General features: G+C 44.8%; 1 long non-coding RNA gene across 1 annotated transcript; it reads right to left on the reverse strand.

The window, feature by feature from the left end:
• LOC116627109 lies at positions 1 to 25,451 on the reverse strand. The gene is made up of 4 exons (XR_004298427.1): positions 25,176 to 25,451; positions 21,374 to 21,604; positions 1,901 to 1,995; positions 1 to 43 (listed from the first exon to the last, which is right to left on the reverse strand). It is a non-coding gene; the product is annotated as an uncharacterized LOC116627109 (long non-coding RNA).
• Positions 25,452 to 25,552: the final 101 nt, after the last annotated feature.

Genomic DNA, 25,552 nt, shown 5'->3' on the forward strand with positions numbered 1-25,552 from the left:
CTCTCCCTCTGCTGCTCCCTCTGCCTGTTCTCTCTGTCTCTTTCTGTCAAATAAATAAATAATAATAAAATCTTAAAAAACCAAACAAACCACAATAAGATATCACCTCACACCTGTTGGAAGTGCATGAAAAACATTTGGGTTAGTTTCTATACTGCTCTGAGAGAACGTTTAATTTATATAAGCACTTACTTTTCGTTAAGCCAATTAAATAGAGCTCTTTCACAATTAATTTGACAATATCATCCAGAGGTAGAAAAATACCACATATACTAACATACATATATAGACATAGATAAACATACAAACATAGAAATCTTATAGCTTTTATTAAAATTTTAGCCATATGTTGGGTACATTAATACAAAACTTGCTAGTTTATAAAAGAACAGTTGGACCCACTCAGATGGCTAAAAGTTTTTACTTATATTTGTGGAGAGGACTTTTAAGATTTTCACTTGCCCAGTTTCCAAAAGCTCCTTTTTCCTTTTCAGCCTCAAGTAGTTGCTTCTGGGGGTCTCTGGGTCCCTCAACAGCCCCTGATGGAGAGTAGGGGGCTTAAAGTTCAAGTGTCTATAGGGAGCTGAAGGCTCAAGTGGGAAGGGAGAAGTGTGGCAGGGTGGGCAGAGTCAAAAAATTAAAGGGAACGGAATGGAAGATTGAAAGTGGCAAAAGGAAGAAGGAACAGTGGGAAGGAAGAGGTCTTAAAAGAGCCAATTTGGGGAAATCTTAAGTTTTCCAAAGAAGCCAATGGAGTTCCAAATTTATCCTCAGCAAAATCATGCCAACATGAAGGAAGTAGGGTTGGTGGAGCATGTAGTCAGCAGGGGTTTGAGAAGAGGGTTTCAGTTGACTGAGAAGTCCCCATAAGAGGAACAGGATCAAGGGAAAACAGCTCCTATCAGTCTCTGAGTATCGGCTTCGAATTAGGTCAATTTTCTGACCATACAGCTCTTAAAAATCCTTTCGGGGCAGCCGGGTGGCTCAGTTGGTTAAGCAGTTGCCGTTGGCTCAGGTCATGATCTCAGGGTCCTGGGATGGAGCCTGGCAACGGGTACCCTGCTCAGCGGGGAGCCTGCTTCTCCCTCTCCCTCTGTCCCTCCCCCTGCTTGTGCTCTCTCTCTCTCTCTCTCTTTCTCTCTGTCAGATAAATAAATAAAATCTTAATCCTTTCAATATATTATTATCAGCTGGAACAAACAGTAACTATTTCTGGCAGTATTAAACTTCTTTTTTAAATTATTTTTTTCGTGGGGTGCCCGGGTGACTCAGTTGGTTGAGCGTCCGACTCTTGATTTCAGCTCAGGTCATGATCTCAGGGTCATGGGATCCAGCCTGGCATCATCGGGCTCCCTGCTCAGCAGGAAGTCAGTCTACTTGGGATTCTCTCTCTCCCTCTGCCCCTTCCTCCTTTCTCTCTAAAATAAATGAATAAATCTTTTAAAAAGAAATAAATTATTTTTTTCCTTTTTCTTTTGAACTGAAGGTATACTTGTCAAGTGGCTCAAAACCAAGACTAATAAGCCTTTTGTGACTTAACATGGATACAGGTGGTATCCCTAAAGAGGGTGCAAAAGATGCAACCCTGACAAGATCCAGAACTACTCACTTGTACGCACGAGAACCAACAACCTGCGTGCCAAATCAAGCTCTCAGGACATAAAATGAGACAAACAGGAAAGCAATAGCTGTCCCTGGGAGGGAAAGGATAAATAACCCAAGGGTATCCCAAAAACCAAATTCCTAAGAGTCACAGTTCAAAGAATTCATTCTTAAAAATATTTTTCTCACACGAATCTGAATTTGAAGATGAAGGGACAAGATAAAATTTTACCCTCCTCTCTCAATTGGGCACTACAGACAGAGATTCAGGAGAGCTGATTTTAATAAGAACTCTTACCCTTCTGCCAGTTTTCCCAGAATTCCATCTGGGTAGGGTTTCAGTGATCCCATCCTCATAATTTTCTTTCTATCCTTCTGAGTTGGCTGAGACTCCTGTAATAAAACACAGATTAACAAGAGAAAAGCAAACCGAAGTTTATTAATATATATATCTCATATATATACAGGGGAGATACCCCTGGAAAAATTAATAATTCCCCAAGGTGGCTTAGAACTCAGGATTAAGGGGGCGCCTGGGTGGCTCAGTCGTTAAGTGGCTGCCTTTGGCTCAGGTCATGATCCCAGGGTCCTGGGATCGAGCCCTGCATCAGGCTCCCTGTTCGGCGGGAGGCCTGCTTCTCTCTCTCCCACTCCCCCTGCTTGTGTTCCCTCTCTCACTGTGTCTCTTTCTGTCAAATAAATAAATAAAATCTTTAAAAAAAAGAACTCAGGATGAAGGGCACCTGGGTGGCTCAGTTGGTTAAGCATCTGCCTTTGGCTCAGGTCATGCTCCCAGGGTCCTGGGATCGAGTCCCACATCAGGCTCCCTGCTCAGCGGGGAGACTGCTTCTCTGCCCCCTCCCCTAGCTCCTATGCATTCTCTCTCTCAAATAAGTAAATAAAATCGTTAAAAAAAAAAAGAATTCAGGATTAAATACCATTTTAATAGGGAAATGGGAGGGGAGGATGCAGGGCTCAGAGAATAAATGATTTTGGGGAAAGTTGAATTGGCCCCTAGGAGGATAGGAGATGTAACAGTGTGTGACAGAGTTTGTCTATGTGTGGTGTGGGTTTCCAGCCTGCTCCCTTGTGATGAGAGTCAATCTTCCCTGCTTGATGAAACTCCCTGGGAGGAGATTTATGACAACTGAGTTCCTTTTGGGGGATTTAGGCAGAGAAGGGGATTTCATTTGCTCCCTGCATTTGCTGTTTTTCAAGTACCTACAGCTTAAAATAATCAACATACCAAAGTGGCATAATTTGGGGTGGCATGTCCTGAACTCCTGCAGTCCTATTTTGGGGTGGCATATTCTGCTACCCTTCAGCCTCTACCTTAAGTAAAGAGGAAGTATTCTGAGATTGTGAGAAATACATGTTTGCTCTGCCCTAGGTTAAAGTGGCTGGAAACTACATTTTATAATCAGCTCCAAAGCACCACTCGAAGATACTAGATAACGCGTTCAAGCAGGACTACCGCCACACACTCCAGCATGGCCATAGATAGGCTCCTGGCTCTCGAGGAGGCACTCTCTCTGAAGATCAGCACTTGTAGAAACCTAAGAGGAACTGCCTCCTGAAATTCTGGACCCTCAGCGCCTCACCCCAGTCCTGGCCCTGCCAAGGCTTAAACTGGGAGTCCCACTGACTCATGCTGAGAAGCAGAAATTCATACCTGATATAAAATCAAGTTTCCTTCAGGGAAGTGTATTAGTTTCCCCCAGGGTTGCCATAACAGTGTATCACAAACTGGGTGGCTTAAAACAACAGAAATTTATTCTCTCACAGTTCTGGAGGCTAGAAGTTTGAAATCAAGATGTCAGCAGGGTTGTTTCCCTCTGAGGACTCTGAGAGAGAATCTGTTCCATGCCCCTCTCCTGGTTTCCCATGAGAGCTAGCAATCCTGCCATTCCTTGGCTTATAGATGCATCACTAATCTCTGTCTTCACGGGGCATTCTCCCTGTGTCTTTCTGTCTTCATATGGCTGTCTTCTTTATAAGGAGTCAGTCTTAACGCCAGTATGACCTCATGTTAACTAATTACATCTGCGATGACCCTATTTCCTAATCAGGTCACATTCTAAGGTACTTGGGGTTAGGACTTCCACTTATCTTTTTGGGGGGGCATAATTCAACCCATAACAGGGTAGAGAAAAATTTTATTTTCCATTAATTTTGAGAGCTGCTTTGCTGTAATCACCCTCATTTTTGTTTAAGGCAGGGTCACAAGTTGGTGAGCCAGGGCCAAATTTGGCTCCCAAACACGTTTGTTAGGTCAAGGTCTGCACCATTCCCTCATGTCATACCCTGGTCACTTTACAAGTTAAAGGCATTTGCATCAGTGACTCTTAGTTTAGAATTTGCTTTCTCAGAGAGTCTTCACTGGTAAAAATCTTAGCCTCAGAACTATCCCGAGAAGCAGAACAAGTGTGTTCCCATTTCACTGACCAGGAAACAGAGGCTCAGAAAGTAAAAGTGACTTGCCTGGATCACACAGTTGGAAAGCGTGGATCCAGGTCTCTAGCTCCCCTGACCCGGGCTGCCTACTGAGCAGGCCCACGTCTCTGTGACCCCGATGCTGCAGGGCTGCAGTGGGCTCGCAGGGCTCCCCTTCCTCCCATTTCCCCAGCAAGGTGTTCACAGGAGGAAATGCTACCAGCACTGTTGTGTCCTAGAGACTTTTTAAAACCAGACACATTCCTGAGTGAAAACCTTTGCGGATGTTTCTCCCAGAGAGAAGAAAGTATAATGATGTGCTGAGTTGAGGGCAGTCTGGTTTTGAGCTGATCAATCTTTCCTTCTGCAAGTGTGCAAGAAAAAAAGAGTGAAAGGCATGAGATGTAGAACAACCTTAATTAAGGGTCAAGCCCCTTCTCACCAGCCTTCTTGTTTGGAGACGTTCTCTTCATAGAGGACAGCAATTCTTAGACTTCCTTTTTGGTTGCTCTTTTAAGAACTGGATCCGTGTTTCGGATCCTCTTCCTGGAAAAATGCACTCACAAATGTAAGAGAACGGAACGGAATTGCTTGGCATTTCCTTTATACCTGATGTTCTGATATTTCATCATAATTAATCTAGGCCTAGGTCTTCCCTCTGTTCTTTTATTCTGGAATGCTTATCAAATAGGATGACAGAACTTCTGGATCCATTTTCTATGCTTCCTAACTTCTTTTTCCCCTATGCCAACATGAGGTATTTTTATTAAGTGACTAATAAAAATGATAAAATGAAGTCCTTTAAGTCCCTTTAAGACTTGGGCCTGCTGTGTGCACAGTGACCTCCTTCTCTTCATTCTTTTTTTTTTTTTTTTTAAAGATTTTATTTATTTATTTGACAGAGAGAGACAGCAAGAGAGAGAACACAAGCAGGGGGAGTGGGAGAGGGAGAAGCAGGCTTCCCACTGAGCAGGGAGCCCGATGCGGGGCTCGATCCCAGGACCTCGGGATCATGACCTGAGCTGAAGGCAGACGCTTAACGACTGAGCCATCCAGGTGCCCCTCCTTCTCTTCATTCTTAGCATCTATCCGAACAAATACAATCAATAATAACTAGCACTTATTGACTGCTTATTGTGCACAAGGCAATGGGCAAAGTACTTGACACATTGCCCCACTTAATTCCCGCAACAACCCTATGAAGTTGGCACAATGATTGCCCTCATTTCACAAATGAGGGAAGTGAGAGCCATAGAACAGAGGTTGGCAGACTCCAGTCAATGGGTCAAACCTGCCACTGCCTCTAATTTCTCTTTTATACCTGTGACCTCTGTTTCTTTGAACTGCATTTTAGGAGAATTTCTCCACTTGACCTTTCAACTCTGTTGTTGACTCTTCATTGATATCTATTTTGTGATTCAGCCCATTGAATTTTTATTTGGAAAAACAAGTTCTTAAATCTTTTTAATACATGAAATATCCTTTCACATTTCTTGTGAAGACATTATTTACACTTAATCTGAAGTCTTGTTCATTGGTAGTTACCAACTCTGTTTCTTGGATGTTAGAGTTCCTGATGATAGATTCTGAAGGCCTTGTTTCATTGTTCTGACTTTTCTCAAATGTTTAGTACTTTAAGACATTTGTTCATTTTTAAATTGTGCATTCTTGTTCTTGTCTGTCCTGTTTACTGAGCCTGCGTGTAGTAACTTCGTGGAGGAGTGGAATGTGCTGGGTGGTTGGAGATGTGGGGGTGTATAAAAGGAAGAAGAGGACCTGTCTTGTCTTTTGAGTACAGCAATTTTCTTCCCCTCTTGGGCATTAGTTGTTGTCTGGGGCAAGGCTTTGTGTCTGGCCCAAGAGCCCATACTTAATGGTTTGGTCTGGGGAAAATCCCTCTTGCAGCTGTCTGATTAGTCAAATGTGAGGAGAAGGAAGGGATTAACCACATCGGATACTCCAAATGCATTTTCCTAATTAACCACTCCAAGGAATGGTCTAGGGCCTCTTTTCCTTATACCCATTAACTCTGAAATTGCAGTTCTTTGTTAACATTTCTACTTTCGTGCCTGTCTTCTTGTACATGAATATATGTATATATATATATATATATATATTTTTTTTACCAATCTTTTATTATCTGTCTTTGGTGTTAAACTTAAAATGGTCTTCCATACTCCCCCTCCCTTCCAAAATTATAAATATTCATCTATTTTCTTCTTTTACTATTTTTGTGATTTCATGTTTTACATTCAAATCTTTCAGCCATCTGGAATTTATTCTAATGTCAGCCATGACTTGGAACTCTAAACTTAAATTTTTTCCTAATGGTGAGCCAGTTGTACCCACCATGCTTTCCATGTGTGGGCTTTTAAAAAGCAGCTCAGCCCCCAGAGCTCCATAAAAGCCTAGGAGTTAAGAATAGAAAAGCTAGGACTATAACTCAGTCAGATCCTAATCTCTGTTCCATTACTGCTCACGATGGAACTCTGGCAGAGCTTGGTTCTCCCTAGGGGAAAGCTCTGGCCAATGATGTAAGGCCCGGAGGGCTGAGGCAGTGAGAGGATATGGAGAGAGCCCTCTAGAGTTTAATAGTTGCTGCGTTCCTGCCATTGGGCATGGCCTCATGGGAAACAGCTGCTCAGCCTTACAAGAAAACTCCAAGGGCTCCAAGCTCTACTCTTTAACTGTATATTCTTTCATTAACCCCCATGCCCTTTTCCTATAGATCACTCAAAGTCCAGCTCATGCTACTTCTCTGTGAAGCCTGCCCTGATAGGTCCAGTGAGGCTTTGTGCCTCCTCCTAGTTCCCACTGCATTTTACACAGATCTCTAGTGTAATTTTTGTTAATTGTTGACATACTGCCGTGGATGAATAAATTAGTTAAAAAATAAACTAAGTTACTAAGCATGAAGGATGCTATCTGCCAGGTGCAGGGAGAGAAGGAAAACCTCCAAACGATATGGACTTGCTGCTGACCACGTAGCAAGTATTCATAGACGTGTTCATCTGCCATGTTTGTTGAGGCCCAGGTGTTCATGGCATAGTGGTTGGTGCCCCAGAGCAGCTGTGACTTTGATGAGGTGCTTGAAGCTACAGTGTCTTTTTTTTTTTTTTGGACCAAGTGTTAGGTCCTGAAGATACCTGGGAGAGTCAACTTTGTCTCTTTCCTCAGGGAGCTGACAACCTGATGTAGAAGTGTGTAGTCAGAATCTTGGAAGAACTTTAGGAAGGGAAGAACCAGGCATATCAAAACCTTCAAAGAGAACAAGTAATGTAGCTGAGTTGGAGGACACTTGCTCGTCTATAAAATACATGTGCCAGCAGCAAACCAGCATTTCCTGTGCGCTGAATAGATGCGAGGCTCTAAACTCTTCACACACTTCCCTCATTTGTTCCTCCTGAAAACCAGGTGGCACTATCAGTTCCATTTTGTAGATGAGAAAAGGGGCTCTCAGAGAGGTAAAATGATTTACCTACGGTCACAACAAGGAAGCCACAATTCGAAGCTCAGGTGAGGAAGGGCTCAGCTTCAGCTTCAGAGAAGAACCTAATCTTTGGCCATCTGAACTCCCTCTGCCTCTCCTTTTACTTGGAACTACCTGGTGGGGTTGAACAGAATTTTCTTTTGTTTTCTGGGCCTTTGCTTCTGTGGTAGAGAGAAACTCATAGAGATAAACTCCACGCTTTCTGGTCTCTCTAGGTCTTAATACAGGGCTTTGCACACAAGCTGGCTAAATAATGCAGGAAGAAAACCAACATTTTCAAACACAGTATGTCCGTCTCAGGGCTTGCACTGTTCAAAATTTATCCCTCTGAGTTCTCTCCTGAAGATTATGTGAGACGTAGCCAGGAACCATGAAAATATTCATTCCTTTGACCTGTCTTTTGCACTGTTTCCTTGGGAGTGATCACTTTTTTTCATAAGATAGTTTACACTCTAAGAATTATTTAAGAGAATTTCTTAAAATACATACAACACAAAATTTATCATCTCAACCATTTTCAAGCGTTTAGTGCAGTAATGTTTAGTATATTCACATTGTTGTGCAATATACAAAATAAACTTTTTCATCTTGCAAAACTGAAACTGTGTGCCCATTAAACAACTCCCCATTCCCCACTCCTGCTTCCCCTTGAAATGACAATTCCACTTTTCGTTTCTATTAATTTGACTACTCTAGATACCTCCTATAAGTGAATCATACAGTATTTGTCTTTTTGTGATTGGCTTATTTCACTTAGTGTATGTAATGTCCTGTGTAGCATGTGTCAGAATTTCCTTCCTTTTTAACACGGAATAATATTCCACCCAGATACTGTTTTTTATTTAATTTTCAACTTTTCTATTGCTTTACAGTTTCTGTTTTTGCTATCACTTCCTAGTTTTAGTGCATTGTGAAAAGAAACTGTTATCTGTATTTATTCTACTTCTTGAAATGTATTGAGGTTTTTTTGTTCGTTTTTTATGGCCTTACGTGTGGTTGTTTGTTAATGACCATGGATACTTAACAAAGTGCAGATTCCAGGTTTTCAAGGTATGGAGCTTGATAGCTTTAATTCAATCTACCTTGCTAATTTAGCAAATCAAGTCCTCTATATCTTTACTTTTTGTATGGTTTATCGACCATGGGCTAAGAGGTGTGAATTAAAATTTTCTACTGTTACTGTATTTATATCCATTTCTCCGTGTATTTCCTATTGTTTTTGTTTTATGAATTCTGATGTTATATTATTTTGTGCATAAATATTTATGACAGATCTTCATTGTTGCTCTCTGCCTTTATCATTATAATATTTTTGCCTGTATCTTATTTTCTGATTTTCTGTGAATTCAACCGTGTCTAATATTAATACCAAAACCTTTGTTTTCTTGTTGCGTGTATTTGCATGTATGGCATTTGTTCTTGTTTTCTATTTTTTCCTACTCTTTTACTTTCAGTATTTCTGAGGAACACTATTTTAGATGTATCTCTTGCACACAGCACTAGTTGGGTTTTATTTTGTGATTCAATGAGCTGTTTCTGAAGAGTAAGGTTACCAGGTCAAAGTTAAAGAAAGCTTCTATACCTCTTGACCCCCATGGCCAAATAAATTGTTCTCCACCAGCTGGACCACTTTATCCAGTCACCAGTCATTTAGAAGCAAACCATCTTCCCACCATTTGCCAGCATGGCTATTATACTGCTGCTTAAATTTTTAATAGGTGAAAATGGGACCTCATTGTTCTCACATTTGCTTTTCTTGGCTTTATCTAATTCTACTTTAAGTAAATAAAGATGGAGGGAAAAAGAAGTCAAAATGAGGGGTGCCTGGCTGGCTCAGTCGGTGGAATGTGTGGCTCTTGATCTCAGGGTTGTGAGTTCAAGCCCCACATTGGGTGTAGAGATTACTTAAAAAATGATAAAATCTTAAAAAAAAAGTCACAATGAAACAGTCCTTTTCAGATATCTCCAGCGAGATTAAGATGGGTGGTGGTGTTTCTTATTCTAGATTCCCATGGCATTGGACCAATCACTTCTCACAGGCTCCTCAGCTTGGGCTTTGAATTTTCCCAGGAGAAACTGTCAAGGTTCCTTCCTCACAGCCCAACACCTTGCTTTCTTTCCTTCTGTAGTGAATAGGCAACATAACATAATAGGAAGTTATAGGGTTTGGAGCTAGATTAAATGGATTTAAATCCCAGCTCCATCTCTATTTACTAGCTGTGTGATCTATGACAGTTACTTACCCTCTCTGTGCCTTGATTTCCTGAAGTAATAATTCTCAAGGGTAATAATGACTACAACAGTGACACCTGTTGGGGTTGTTGTGCAGAAGAATTAATTTATGCCTACTCAGACAGGATTTTTTTTTAAAGTAATCTCTACACCCAATGTGGGGCTGGAACTCACAACCCCAAGATCAAGAGTCACATGTTTTACTGACTGAAACAGCCAGGCACTGCAGGATTATTATTATTAGCTCCACTTCTGTGAAATACTCCTTTTTCACTTCAACTATAAGGTTTTGGTGGAAGCTTTTTCCTTTTTAGATGACCCTGCTTCCTTAGCTGATGCATTAGGGGTTAGGCCAGGGGCATGGTCCTGACACAAGCCAATCAGAGTCCTTTCCTGGGATCTCTGAAATTGGGACATGAGAAAGGAAGCATTTAGTGATTCTCTGGCTGGGGAGCTGTCAGATGTGAGACCCAGGCTCCTGGCAGCCATGCTTCCAGCCTGTGGGGGAAGCCAGGTTGTGAGAATGAGGCTGACAGACATGTGGAGAGAAGGAGACATTAGAGATGGAAAGAGTCTGGCATTGTTGGACTCCTTCATTCTGGTGGTCCCCAAATGCACCTTATAAGCTTCCCACTCCTCCTAGGCTTGCTTGCATTGAACTTCTGCCACTTGCCACCAAAAAAGGGTTTTAATATACTTCCTAAGGCACCTTAGGACAGTAAAGATTATGAGGTCTCCCATTTGTCTGTCCACCTCTCTCTAAAAAGCCAAAAGCTCTGGCAAGCCTAAGACACACACACACACACACACACACACACACACACACACACACACACACAGAGAGAGAGAGAGAGAGAGAGAGAGAGAGAAAAGGCAATTCCTAGTTTCTTGGAGTCAGCTGTGACTCCTTCCTTACCCATGCCGCCTGCATGTGTTTCTACTTCTCCACGCACATCAAAAGACAGCTGTACCAATGTACAGGCCTAAGGAACTGTACTTGCTAAACAGGATGTGATCCCAGAAATGCGTGCCCTTTTCTGTACACCCCTTGTCCTATTTTCACTGCCCTATTGAGTAATTCACAAATATATAATGAGCACCTGCCAAGAACCATGTCAGGCCTGGGGCCCCAGAGAGGCAGCAAACAGTTCCTGATGTCAAGGATCCTGCAGCTTGTAGGGCTGTCCAGCTGTCAAAAGACGGCTCCGAGAGAGACAGTAGGGTGAGTGTTAAACAGATGCTTTTGCCAAGTGCTGCAAGAGCTCACAGGAGGCTCCATTACTGGTTGCCTGGGACAGTCATCTGGCTGGTCTACCCGCCTCCAGCTTCTCCCCATCCCAGTCCACCCTGTCCACTGCTGCCAGACTGTCTTTCTGAACACAGCTCAGTTGTGCAAGCCTCTGCCTCTGCCTTCTGCAGGTTGAAACCCCCATTCCTTAACCTGGCAAGATACTAATCCAGATAATCTCAGCCACATTGTCCACTGCTCCCTATTCAACCCACTCACCTTCATTGTACACATTCAGTGTCTCCCCACCACTGTGCCCCTCCTCACTCTGTTCCTTCTGTTGGTGATCCCTGCATGTCTCAACAGTATACACCTTCCAAGGTGTGATGACAAATGCCTTTCTTCTCTCATGGGCCTGCTCTGACCATCTGGCTATGTTGCTGTGTTGAGAAGGATTCTGTGGCTATACCCGGGCTTAGTGAAAGAGTAAAAGAATCAGTTAGCAAAATCTGCCATAGACACCAGATTGAGTGAGTACTGACAGCAGGGAAGGGGGTGGGGATGAACAGCACACTAGGGGTACATATGCAGACTTCATTCCAGGTCCAGGTCTAACGCATCTCCTTCATCCCCATGAAGACTTTCTTGCTCTTCCAAGTTAAATTAACCTTTTTTTTTTTCCCTGAATGTTTATAACCTCCTCTCTACACCTCCGTGAGAGCATAGATTGCTCCTACCTTGTACGGGTACACCTGTTTTTTGTCCTGTTTTGTTTGTTTTCTATTTGAGGAGACAGATGGTATCCTACAGAGGATGATACAGGTAGGGATTCAAAACACATTAACTAAATGGATGAAACGATGTGGAACACCAAGATGAGTGTACAGATACAGAAGAGCCTCGAGGGGCCTTTCCTGATAAGATGACTTAGTCTATAAGCCTCGACCCAGACCAGACTTCAAGGATGGTGTTACTGTGGCCATGTTCTCACTCCTGAATGGATTTCCTGCATTGTTACTTCTGTCTTACTTGTTATTTGCTATCTTCTTGTGAGTCTGTGACCACTGAAGTCTGAGCTCCCAGCCTTGCCTTCTTTCCTTTACTTAGTAAACCATTTTTTAGGCAGGGGGAGGGGCAGGAGAGAGAGAGAATCTTAAGCAAATTCCATGCCCAGTGCGGAGCCTGAAATGGGGCTCAATCTCACAACCCAAGAGATCATGACCTGAGCCAAAATCAAGACTCAATACACCATTTTTGACGCCTCCTTGGTGGCCAGTTCTGTGCTCGCTGTTAGGGGCACATGGATGATGTCCTGCCTTCAGTCCGATCACCGACTTAGGGAGAGTGAGGTGGAGGCGGAGAAAGACTGCGAGCTGAGTCACAGGGAACAAGAGAGCAGTGATGTGCACCCTAAGAGAAGAGCAGGAGAATGCTGAGGGAGAACAACAGAAGGCTGCTGGAGGAGTGAGGGGGTGGGGGTTGTTGACACACCCACCCACACCTGCCAAATTCCCTCTTGGTCCTAACTGTGTCGCCTGATTGCTGCAAGCTTCTTCCCCAGTTTCAGGACCCAAATGGATGGAGTCAGGAACTGTTTAAACAGCCTCAGTATACCCTAACACCCCCTACCTGGCCCAACCCACACAAACCTCAAGAGCACACAGCACTAATTTCCCTTCTAGACCTGGGATCCTCATGCTACCCACTGAACTCCCTTGAGTATCTCTTGCTGTAGTTCACATCTGGGACTCTGGGCCCAGGTAATCACCCAGGCTTCTGAGTGGCACAGGGGGCCCTGGTTTTCCAGTCCTCAGGCCTGGGTGACTACCATGGGCATCTGTGATGTCCCCAGATTATTACAGGGGCTCCAGAACAATCAGCAGATTTGCTAAAGTTGCTCTGCTCTTCCGTCCCTCTGGGTTTCTGGTCCTACCGCAGGCACCTCCCTCCCCCTCCTACCAACTCCCCCTCTCTCCACCTACAAACATGTTTAGGCTGCGGACCCAGCTGCAGAGCTGTCTAACCCTGTTGGCAGGAGACGGGCTGGCTCCAGAGAGCTGGCTGGAGGGGAATGCAGAGGCTCACATTTCTTTAGCTCGTGCCAAACATTATTCAGACACAGCTTTTCAGACAGACACAAATTGCTCATCCAATAAACACAGAAGGGCTAATCCCAGGACATTTATCACAGTGGGGAAAGATGAGAGAAAGGACAGTCACAAGAGGCCTTTGAGAGCTGGCCTGGCATGGCTGGCCCAAGGGGAGGTGGTGAGACCTCCATGCACCCCTGGGGTTTTCTCCTTAGAGGGCCTGAAACCCAGCACCGGGGCTTTGGGATTTGCTTTCATCGTGACATCCAAAGCCTGCGTTGGTGCATACACTTCCCGTGGTGAACAGAGGGAAGAAATCAACATGGGTCAGGTGCCTTTGTGGGCAGACAGACCTTACCTCCAGTTGTCAATGGTCATGTGGGATAGATGGCTACAGGGACTTCCTATATTTCCCCCAACACGCACACACAAAATGTCCTCAAGGCATTCTGTAGTTGTGTGCAGAGTTCTCAGGAGATGTCCCTCCTGGCCTGGAATCTCTCATTTCTGGAATTCTCATTTCTGACAGGTGTGAGAGCATGGCTGCTGAGAAAGCAGGTTGAGGGACTAGGCTGACCACCGTGCCAGGGGATCAGAGACATGGGGATCCTCTGTCCACACCAGAGGGCTAGCCAAGCCATTGAAGTCCTTTCCTGGTCCCTTTCTGCTAGGTCCTTCTAAAGGGCCCCATGAGCATTCCCCTTCAGGGACTGTGCCCAGAAATGAGAGAAACTAGACCCTGATCTGAGGACCAGCATCAGAGCCCAGGGAGAGGAGGACCAGGTGAAGCCTCTGAGGACAGCCTGGGTCCCCCACTGCCCTATGTCTGGGTCTGTGCCATGCCACTGAGACTGGAAAGAATGCCCAGGGGTGAGGGTCTCCTTAGTGGGAGGAGACAATGACTAGATCGGGGTAAGGGCATGATAATAATCGTCAACTCTGATACAGTCAGCCGCTATTCTCACTTTTCTCATAACAACATGATGAAGTAGGAATAGTATTATTGGGACTACTTTCCAGTGAGGCACTGAGAGTTTAGATAATTTACCCAAGGTCACCCAATTAGTGAATGGGAGGCTTCAGAATCTGTGCTCTTAATTTGCCATATGGTCTACGGGTGTAAGTAGAGATGCAGTGATTTCAGAAAGCGGTTCAGAAATTCCAGTTGTGTGGGAATCCTCAGGATGGTGGGGTTTGGAGGTCTGGAGTTACCAGAACTGGGGTGATGCTTTCTTTCTTTTTTTTAAGACTTTATCTATTTATTTGAGAGCGAGAGCGAGAGAGAAAGAGAGATTGAGAGAATGAGTGGGGAGAGCGGCAGAGGGAGAAGCAGACTCCTTGCGGAGCAAGGAGCCCAACATGGGACTCGATCCCAGGACCCTGGGATCATGACCTGAGCTGAAGGCAGACGCTTAACCAATTGAGCCACCCAGGGGCTGGGGATGATGCTTTCAAGGCACAATGTTAAAACAGGTTTCCATTGAGGACCCGAGGGCTTTAAAATTAGGATGACTAACGCTCCCTGGTTTTCCAGAACTGGGTCCTGTGACATGGGATGGTCCTGGGCAAACAGAAGTAAGTTTACCAATCTATCTGTAACAAAAGGGCTAGGCTTGAATCATTGCCACAGACTTCAGGACCCACCTGTGGGCTAAACTCCTTCTTGCACCTCCCAGGCTAGAGATTCACAGAGTGGCATGCTGATGAGGAAGATGGGCAGAATAACAACCAGCCAGCAGCAGCTCTTCCCAGACACTTGGGAGGAACCGACTATACCATCAAGGGGCTCTACAGTAGGGACACCACAGCCCTCAAAGATTAGTGGAAACAAGGTGCCTTATGGTGTGGCCAGTCCTAACACAATCAGGAAGGCTGAGGCAAATTCTCAGGTGAGATGTGGCAGCCAGACAGGCAGCATGGACCTGGTGGTCTCAAAGGAGGCCAGAGGCAGGGCCCAGCCCACTGCCTGCAGGAAGTTTCTTTTCTGGTTCCTGAGACTTCATTCCTGCCAGGGATGACCTCTCATCTACCCACCTGCCTGGTAAACCCACTTGACCTGCATTCCTAGGCCCAGCAGCTCTTACCCTTCTCCCTCTCTGGCTTTGTCCCCACTTGTTACATGACCATGTCTGTTTGTCAGTCTCATTGGTTGCAAAGATCTGAAACTCACTAATGCAACACCTAGAGGATTTCAGTATAAGGAGATTGGGTTCTGAGGCACAGAAATGCTATTAGGCCTCAGGAGGGAGAAGAATGGGGCAAGAAGCTGAAGGAATGTAGGTAGTGCTCTCTTCATTTCTAGGTACTCTTTGTGGTCTCTTTCTTTCAATCAGTTTTCTTTGCTTCTCTATGTATTGGCAGAAGGTGGAATATTTACATAATTTCAATTCCAGCCGTACCTAGGGTCTGACTGACCATCCTGAATCTCAAAACCAAATTCTCAAGAGAGACCCTCTCACTGGCCCAGCTTAGGTCAGATGCTCACCTTTGGTCCAATCAGCTGTGGCTGGTAGGTGAGTTCAAGCAGTACAAAAATGGATATGGAGGACCAGTCCCAGGAGGGTCAAGGTTTTTGGAAGAAGAGTCACCAGAAGCTGGCTAGACACTTTCACTTTCTATCATATAGATTTCCTAGAACTGATAGGTAACTGTGCCTTCCCTTCCCAGAGTTTATAAAATTTCTTTTGTGGGTCCCTTCGTGCTTGGTTCAGTGTTATTCTCACTCTTGAATATTATAAAAATTAATTTGGGTAACTGTGGTAAACCATTCAAAAATCTAGTTCTTTTTTTTTTTTTTTTAAAGATTTTATTTATTTATTTGACAGAGAGAGAGACAGCGAGAGCAGGAACACAAGCAGGGGGAGTGGGAGAGGGAGAAGCAGGCTTCCTGCCGAGCAGGGAGCCCGATGTGGGACTCGATCCCAGGACCCTGGGATCATGACCTGAGCCGAAGGCAGACGCTTAACGACTGAGCCACCCAGGCGCCCTCAAAAATCTAGTTCTTAAGCCTGGTGAGCCATCACCTCTACCTTACACAGCACCCTGTCTTTTTCTCCTTTGTTTTATGGTTTAGGATCTGGCTACTCAAAGTGAGACTGACAGACCAACAGCATTGTAGTTCTTTTTTTTTTTTTTTTTTAAGATTTTATTTATTTATTTGAGAGAGAGGAGAGACAGAGAGCATGAGAGGGAGGAGGGTCAGAGGGAGAAGCAGACTCCCTGCTGAGCAGGGAGCACGATGTGGAACTTGATCCCAGGACTCCAGGATCATGACCTGAGCTGAAGGCAGTCGCTTAACCAACTGAACCACCCAGGTGCGCCCCAGCATTGCAGTTCTTATTAGAACTGCAGAATTCCCCGCCCCCTCCCACATATTCGAGTAGCTTCTGCATTTTAACATCTCCCCAGGTGATTTTCATTAAAGTCTGGTAAGCACTGGAGGAGCTTCTTGTCCTATCTCTCCTAATAGACTAGAAATTCTGATGGCAGGGTCTCCATTCAGCAGACGTCTGGCATACACTTTTTATGTTCAAAGTGCCTTGCATTGTCTTGCAAGGGACAAAACTCCTCAAATGCAATAATGAGGGGATTAAAACTTAAAATAGTGGTTGAAGAGGATAAATTAATTACATGGTATCTGAGTTTTGCTTTGAAATAATCCTACAGGAGGTGGAGGGAAGTTGGAGGTATAGAGGAAGCAAACATGGGGTGATGGAAACATTGAGGTTCATTATACTATTCTTCCTACTTTTGTGTATTTTTGAAATTTTCCATAATAAAAATTAAAAGGAATAATGGTGGAATACATTGTAAGAAATTATCTAGCTGCTTAAAATAAATTTGTTTCCTGGCCAAATGAAGTAAATGAAGTAAATCCATTCCACTTCCAAGTGGGATTGCACAATTCCTGTCAGAGACTTTTGGAGGATGCGTGCAGTAGGAAGAAGTTTGGAACGTTGGTCATGTGCAAATGATTTTCTAATTTTGCAAAAGTCAGGGTGGTAGTCAGTTTCTTTCTGTCACTTCAAGCTGAGACTTGAGGAAAAGAAGGGAAATTTGCCAACTCATGTAATTCATCAGTCCAGGGGCCATCAAATATGGCCATACTAGGGCACATATCCCTGCCTCCGTATTGGCTTAATTCTCAGGCAGGCTCTTTCCACGATAGCTGTAGGGGGTTAAATAGTGTACGCCCCAAATTCATGTCTACCCACAACCTCAGAATAGATCTTGTTTGGAAATAGGGTCTTTGCAGATATAATTGGTTACGTCAAGATGAGGTCATACTGGATTAGAGTGGGCCCTATTTCCAGTGATTTGTGTCCTAGCAAAAAGAGGAGAGGACACGTCGACAGAAGAGGAGCATACACAGAGGAGGCCATGTGAAGACAGAGGCAGAATGGAGTGATGCAGCTAAAAACCAATGAATGCTGGGCTGCTGGGAGCCACCAGGAGCAAGAAGAAGCAAGGAAAGATTCTTTCCTAGAGCTTTCAGAAGGAGCTGGGCTCTGCTGCCCTCTTGATTTTGGATTTCTAGCTTTCAGAACTGTGAGAGAATAAAGTTCTGTTGTTTTTAGCCACCAAGTGTTTGGGAATTTGTTACAGAGTCCTAGAAAACTAATATTAATACCCTGGGCAACTCCAGGATGGCCACCCCAGAGGAAAGGAAGAGACTTTTTCTCAGTATTTCTCAATATTTCTCAATTAGAATTCCTGAGGGAAGATGCGATCTTTGTTTCTTGGCCTCCTTGGACCGTGTGTCAATCCCTGAACCAGTCACTGTGGCCAGAGGGAAACAGTGCTCTGATTGGCCAAATATAAGTCCACTGAGGAGCCCTATCCCAATTAATTATATGGTATCTGAGTTCTGAGGTTAGCCTATCCCAACCACACAGTGGAAGAGTGGACCTCCTCTTACCATAAGGAGGAATGAATAAAGAGTAGACAAAATTAACACCAGTCCATTACAAAGAGAAAAAGTTGATTCTGCAAACTATATTTACCCAGGAATAGATTTTTAAAGATATAAAGGAAGTAGAGATTTCTCAGAATAAGTCAGGGCCAGGGCAATCAAATTTCCTTTTATGGCAGGTCCCTGAACTGACAGATCACAGATAGTGTACTTGATGTACTTGATAGTCTGTTGGCAAACTGGGTCTTCAGCAGGGCCTTTAACAATCTCTGCCATGAGATCCTTATGGATAAAATGGGAAAAATGAGTTGGATGATAGTACAATTAAGAGGAAAAGTAACCTGCTAAATGACTGGAGTGAACCTTTGCCATTATATTTGTCCACTCAATATGCAATCCCTTATTTTGGAATAATTTTCTAAAAATAATACAATATTGGAGGACTGTAGTGCCCTGGCTCCCACCGTGGAAGCAGAAAGAAGGTTCTCCTTTTCACTTCCTGGCAGCTAGGACTGAAGCGTGTGAATTGGGCCCAGCCACTCTCACCACGGACTTTGAATTTTTAGGGGATGAGTTTAAGAGGCAAGGGTAGTGTGGAAAGTATACATGGTGACAGCAGCAGCAGCTTGAACAGTCTTGAAGTGGTGGTGTTGAGTATTCACTGGCAGTGGTGGTCATGGCCAAGCCGTGGTGTAAGTGACTGTTTTGCAGTCAAAAACACCGATTGGCACAATGACTGTATTTAAAGGATCCAAGTCAACTTGTAGGGTGTTTCCACTGTTTCAGAGCTCTGTTTCCAGCCCTGCCTTTTAGTTTAACATGAATATCAAAAAGTAAATGTTGTATGAAAGTATGATATTTGGAATTATGAAGGCAACTGAGGATCTTGATCTCTTCTGTCGCTTGGACCCCAGCTGGAATGCTGCATCCAGTCCTGGGCACTAGTCTTTCTTCTTTTTTTTTTTTTTTTTAAGATTTTATTTATTTATTTGAGAGAGAAAGAACAAGCAGTGGGGAGAGAGAGAGAGAAGCAGACTCCCGCTGAGAAGGAAGCCCGAAGTGGGGCTGGATCCCAGGATCCGGAGATCATGACCTGAGCTGAAGGCAGACGCTTAACCGACTGAGACACCCAGGTGCCCCTGGGCACTAGTCTTTTATGAAGGAAATAGGCAGATTGGAACCTGGTCAAAGAAGAATGATCAGGACAGGGCAGGAAATCAACCATAAAACATGAAGAACAGTAGAAATGGGAGCTATCACATTCCCTGCCTCTGGAGAAGGGGGACTTGGTGACATGCACGCTTGGATCTCAGATTTCCTAAGGACCAGTGCCTATTATTACCTCCTTTCTAAGTGGGAGTGTCTACTGTGATTTTTCTGTCCTGGTCTTCCCATTGTATATTGGATGTATGGGTGGGGGGTAGATAACTTACAGAAAACTTGCAAGTTTAGTACAAATACTTTTTTGGATTGAGAGTAAGCTTCTGACATGATGTCATATTACCCTCCAAATCTCATATGTGTATTTCTAACATAACCACAATACAACCATCAAAATCAGGAAATTAACACTGATACAATAGTATCATCTTATCCTTAGTCCCGATTCAAGTTTCACTGGTCATCCTCAAAATATTTTACAGCAGAAGGATCCACTTCAGAATCACAGTGTTGCATTTAGTTGTCATTTCTCTTTAGTACCCTCCAGTGGGGAACAGTTCCCCAGTCTTTCCTTGACTGTCATGAACTTGATATTTGTTAAGATTTCAGGATGGTTATTTTCTAGAATGTTTCAAAATTTGGATTTTTCTAATGTTTCCCATTGAAATTTTAAGTATTTTGTGGAGGAGATACTTTGAAATTATGTAAATATCTTGTTACTCATCAAATGTTCATTTCTTTATTTATATCAGTATGAACTCATGGTTTCTTATTTTGTTCAATTGGCTGTAAACTGTTCCTATCAATATTTATTTTCATGCTCAAATTGTTCCAGACTTGGCCAATGGGAGCTCCTTCAAACTGATTTGTGTGTTATTTTGACACATACTCACTATTCTTTGAGCCCTTCTTACTTTTTGGTACATGAATTTCTAGGCTCATCTTGTAATATCCCTGGTCCATTCCTGAAATCAGCCTTTTCTCCAAGAATACCTAGTTCCTTTTATTGGAAAATGATGTTTAGAAACCAAGATTTGAGTGTTAAATATGCTCATTGCTATTGGGAAGTTTCTGCTCCCAGCAGTTCTCCCAGGTATTTACTTATATTTACATGTAAATATACACACACACACACACACCCCTGTATTTATTTCATTATCTATCTATATATTGAAAACCATGAATTCACACCAATTTCTCTAATTCCAATAAAGTGTCAAAGAGTTCATTTTTGTTTTGTCCTTGTCTATATTTGTAACTCCCTTCTCTGACAGTCAGAAACTTAGGTGACTCTCATTAGCCATATATATAGTTACTTCTTCTTCTTCTTCTTCTTTTTTTTTCAGTGTTTTGTTGTTGTTGTTGTTTTTAAAGATTCCATTTATTTATTTGACAGAGAGAGACACAGTGAGAGAGGGAACACAAGCAGGGGGAGTGGGAGAGGGAGAAGCAGGCTTCCTGCTGAGCTGGGAGCCCAACGTGGGGCTTGATCCCAGGACCCTGGGACCATGACCTAAGCTGAAGGCAGTCGCCCAACCAACTGAGCCACCCAGGTGCCCCATATAGTTACTTCTAATCAGTCTCCCTGTATTTAACAATCTCCTCATCCCACTTGGGCTCTAACACCCTGTGCTGGGCTGCCCTAATTCACAGAAACCCCTAATACCCTAACCCCCCATGGATGCCCTCTACTCTGCTTGGGCTTTGACACCCTGCACCCTGTACCCTACTTAAGGCTGCCACCCTCCCCACTCATCACCCCATCCTCTCTTCATTTGATTGGGCTTTGACACACTGTCTATGAGGTTTAGACTCCTATCTTGCTCATCCCTACCTAATGGCTTTTGGACTGAATTGCTCAGAAAGAGGATGAAGGGAACTTGTTTTATAGTTTACAGGACTCTGAACCTGAGGAATCATCTGGACCTGATTCAGATGATGAAATTCTTGACCTGGAGCCTGAGCCTGAAGTCTTAATAGGCTCAGCCTTTGGGGGATCTGGGAGGAGATTAATGTATTCTACATGTGGGGGAAATCTAAATAATTTGTGGCCACTGGGCAAACTGCAGTGGTTTAAAAAAGAGGGCTGAAGAGTCTTTACTCCTCCACCCAACAAGAGGAAGACACATCTACTCCCTTTGAATCTAGACTGCCCAATAAGTTAACTAAAATACCCAAATGAGTGATGCTGAAGGCTGGGCCTTACAGGGTTTGCATCTTCTTACCTTGTCTTGAAATGCTCCTTCTTGGAACTCACTCTCCAGTTTGTGAGGCAACTCAAGCAGCCGTGTGAAAGGCCTTTATGGAGAGGTCCGAGTGGAGAAGAGCCAAGGCCCCTGACCCACGACCATTCTAAGGCAGCCTCTAGCCTGCACAAACTGCCTGCCGTGTGAGGGAAGCCATTCTGGAACTTCCAGCTGTGCCTGTGGCCATGTGAAGCAGAACTGCCAGTCAACCTACACGATTAGGAGAAAGAAACTGTTAGTTTGAAGACACTAAGTTTTGGGGTGCTATCTTATGCAGCAACAGATCCTTGAAATAACGGTCTACCACGTGCCAGGCACTATTTCATGTCCTTCTGATCTACTGAGGTGAAAGAGAAATGTAAACTGACAGGTGCAAATAAGGACGCAGAGGAAATGCCGCTAACCAGCTGAAGGTAGCCCGCAGGGAGAAGCAGGAGCTGGGTGGCTCTGGGCAGATCAGCACTGAACAGGCAAACTACAAAACCCAGATTCCAGTTTTTGGCCAGTCAGCCCTGCAACTTCCTCTCCAGGCATCTCCTCTGATGCGGATTAGTTTCCACCTGACAAAGTGGAAAGGGGGAAGAGGTGGCGAAGGTTGCCTTGGGTCTCTCTGTTTCTAAGACCAGTTCCTGTTTGGACAGCTGGACAATATTGTTCTGAACGTTTCTGACCTTCTGGACCTTCTGAAGCAAAAAATTTACGGATTGTAGGCACCTCTAGATGGTGGTGGGGGTGCTGATAAGGCTGGTGGGAACCTCACTGGCTCTGCATGGTACCAAGGAATCAACAGCAAGTGTTTCTTTTCCTTGCTTCCTGGCCACAAAGAGGGTCCTGGGATAAGTCTGTGACCCCTAACCTCCCTACACTCCATTCTGTCTCTGCGCCATTATATGGATACGTGGAAGACGTATCTCCATCTCCATCTCCTCTCAGTTTTCAGATGGGGGATTATTTAGACCCATCCTCACTCATTGGACAGGCATTTTCTTCTAGGCATAGGCTGTTGAGGTCAGCTTCACCTTGACCAATTCCCTGGTGAACAACTCTTAACTTATGTGTTTAAAATAACTTAGCGGGATGGGGTGCCTGGGTGGCTCAGTCCATTGAGCATCCAACTCTTGACTTTAGCTCAGGTCATGATCTTAGGATCATGGTCTCAGGGTTGTGAGATCGAGCCCCATGTCAGGCTCTGTGCTGGGCATGGAGCCTGCTTAAGATTATCCCTCTCTCCCTCTGCTCCACAACCCCCCACCCCATGCAGTCTCTCTCTAAAATAAATAAATAAATAATAAAGTTAAAATAATTTAGCGGGATGCCTGGGTAGCTCAGTCGGTTAAGCATCCGACTCTTGATTTGGCTCAGGTCACGATCTCTGGGTCGTGAGATCAAGCCCTGTGTCACGCTCTGTGCTGGGTGCGGAGCCTACTTAAGGTTCTCTCTCTCACTCTCCCTCTGCCCTCCTTTCCCTGTGTGCACGCGCTTTCTCTCTCTCTTAAAATAAGATAAAATAAAATAAAGTAAAATAACTTAGCAATAGTTCTTCCCTTCTCCCCTTCCCACATAATCAAGATGATCATAAGCATTCATTTAACAGGTATTTTAACAAATATTTACTCAGTGTCCACTATGTACTAGCTCAGTTCCAGGAGCTGAGGATATAGTAGTGAAGAGAGAAAGTTCCTGCACTCATGGAGCTGATCTTCTAGTGAGGGAGACAGACAACAATAAATATAGTGTTGGGTAGTGATACATGCTCTGAAAAAAATCAAGCAGGTTAAGTAGATTTGGGTGGGGGACTATTCTACATAGGATAGTCTGAGAAGACCTCTCTCTTAAGGTGACACTTGGGAGATCTGAATTAAATAAGGGTGATGAGTATTTCAGACTAAGTGAATAGCAAGTACAAAGGCCCTGAGGCAGGAAGAAATAAGCAAATTCCAGAGAATAGGAAGTAGGTTAGTGTGGCTAAAGCAGGTAGAACATGGTAGAGAGTGACAGATGTGGGTGGGGAAGAGAGATAGGAACCAATTAGATAGGGCTCCTACACATTTGGATTTTGTTTTGAATAAAATGGCACGATCTGATTTATGCTTACAAAGATCTTCCTAGATGCTGTTTGGAGAACAGACTGGGGAGGGGACAGGGAGGAGGTGAAAGCACAGTGATCAATTAGGAAGCTACCATTATAACCCAGGCCAAGATGATGGTAGCTTGGTCCAAGACAGTTATAGCAGAATTAGTAAGTGGTTAATTCTGATGATTTAAATGTAGCACTGACAAGGCTTGCTGAGGGACTGGAAATGGCATTTTAGCATAAGAGAGGCACATCGAGGACACCTTTTAGGCTTTGGCTTGAGGAACTGGCTGAACAGTGGTGCCATTCTCTGAGGTAGGTTAAGAATGAGAGTGGAGTATAGTATAGGGAGTAGGTTGTCGGGGGAGGGGGGCAGGATGTATTGAGTTTGAGATGCCGGTAAGATAGGCACTTGAAAATAAGTCTGAAGATCTAGGCTAGAGATAGAAATTCTGCAATCATCAGCAAACAGATTATTATAAATTACTTCTAGGGAGTGTGTAGACAGAAAAGAACATCATGTGCTATGTTCTGAGGCCTTGGACAACTGCAGAAGACAGAAATTTTGTATCATTTATATACAGATATTATAAATCACTCCTAGGGAGTCTGAACGGACAGAAAAGAGCATCATGGACTATGGCCTGGGGTCTTCAACAACTGGAGAAGAGGAGGAGAAGCCCACAAGGGAGACAGAGGAGTGACTAGTGAAGTGAGGAAGATCAGGAAAGCCTAGTGTCCAGGGCCAAGTGAGGAAAGTATTCTACATGATCACAGCCAAGAGTCAACTCCTGAGCCTCAGTTTTCTCATCTGCGAAATGGAGATAGTAACAAGAACCTACATGAAAGTGTTGTTAGGATTGAGACGATGCATATAAAGCAGTTTGGCTTGTGCTTGACTGGCATATAGTAAACTCCCAAGCTATGCTAGTTATTGCTATCATTCCCTCCACTTCAGTTGGCTGCCAGAGCCCTCAGCTTCTCCATCCACATTAATAACAGCACTTCCGTGAGTCCTTCTCAGGGGTGAGGTGTCCCTGCTCACTAGGCATCAGGTGTGCCTGAAGAGTGGCCTCTGGGTAAAATTTGAACCGAGCAACTTCAGTGCCTAAGCCGCCCACCCAGACGTGCAAATCAAGCAGGGGCAAATATGTGGTAAATAAAGGTTTTGGAGCCAGAATTCTACCTGTCTCTCACTAGCTGTGGGATCTTAGGTAAGCTTCTTAACCTTCCTGAGCCTTGAACTCTTTTATCTGTGAGACAGGGGCAATTCCTACTTCCTGGGATTGTATCTGAGCTCACGTAAACTGTAAACAAAGCTGGCTGCTCTCCTGCAGGCCAGCAAGGGAGTTACTGAGGCTCCTTGCCACCCTCTCACTCGAAGCACGTATCCTCGAGGGGCGGGATGCACTAGAAGAGGCACCCACACACCCAAAACCGAGCTGAGTGGGCCTCTGAGATGCCCTAGGCTGGGCTGCCGTAGGCTGAGCCAGACAAGCGGAGACTCGTGCCCTTTCCCGCGGCGAGAGGGTGAGCGGCGCCTCCTTGCTGGGCCCCCGCATTGGTAGAGGAGTCTAGCCCCGCCAAGGTAGGGGTATCGAAGGTCCCAGAGAATCCCTCCGCGGCTGTCCCACCTCCCTCCCGGTGTTGAAGCCCGTTTCCTGGACAACCTTTCCCCATCCCTCTTCCGGACCCAATCAGGCCTACCGAGGCGCCCTGGCTGGAGCGCCGTCGCGGCCCCCAACCCCTCAAGTCAACGACCAGCCGGCTCTCTGCGCCGCCGCGCTGTAGGCCCAGGCCCATACCCCAGCCCTTCAGCACCGCAGGAAGTGGCGGCGCCTCTCGAGGGGCAGCCAGGAGGAGGAGGAGGAAGCGGAGGAGGCGCGGCTCGGTAGCGACCGAAGCCACACGACGAGGGCTCGGGAGGAGGGCGGTGTGGGAACCCGAGCGCGCGCGGCGCGGCGCCCCGGGGAGCCCAGCCGCCCTCGGGACGGCTCCGCCCCCTGCAACCCCCTCCCGAGTCCCCGCCCGCGCGTCGCGGCTCCGCCCCAGAGGCCCCGCCCTCCCGCTCGAGTCCCGAAAAC

This window comes from Phoca vitulina, unplaced genomic scaffold (assembly GCF_004348235.1).
Source record: "Phoca vitulina isolate PV1807 unplaced genomic scaffold, GSC_HSeal_1.0 scaffold94, whole genome shotgun sequence".
Lineage (NCBI taxonomy): Eukaryota > Metazoa > Chordata > Mammalia > Carnivora > Phocidae > Phoca > Phoca vitulina.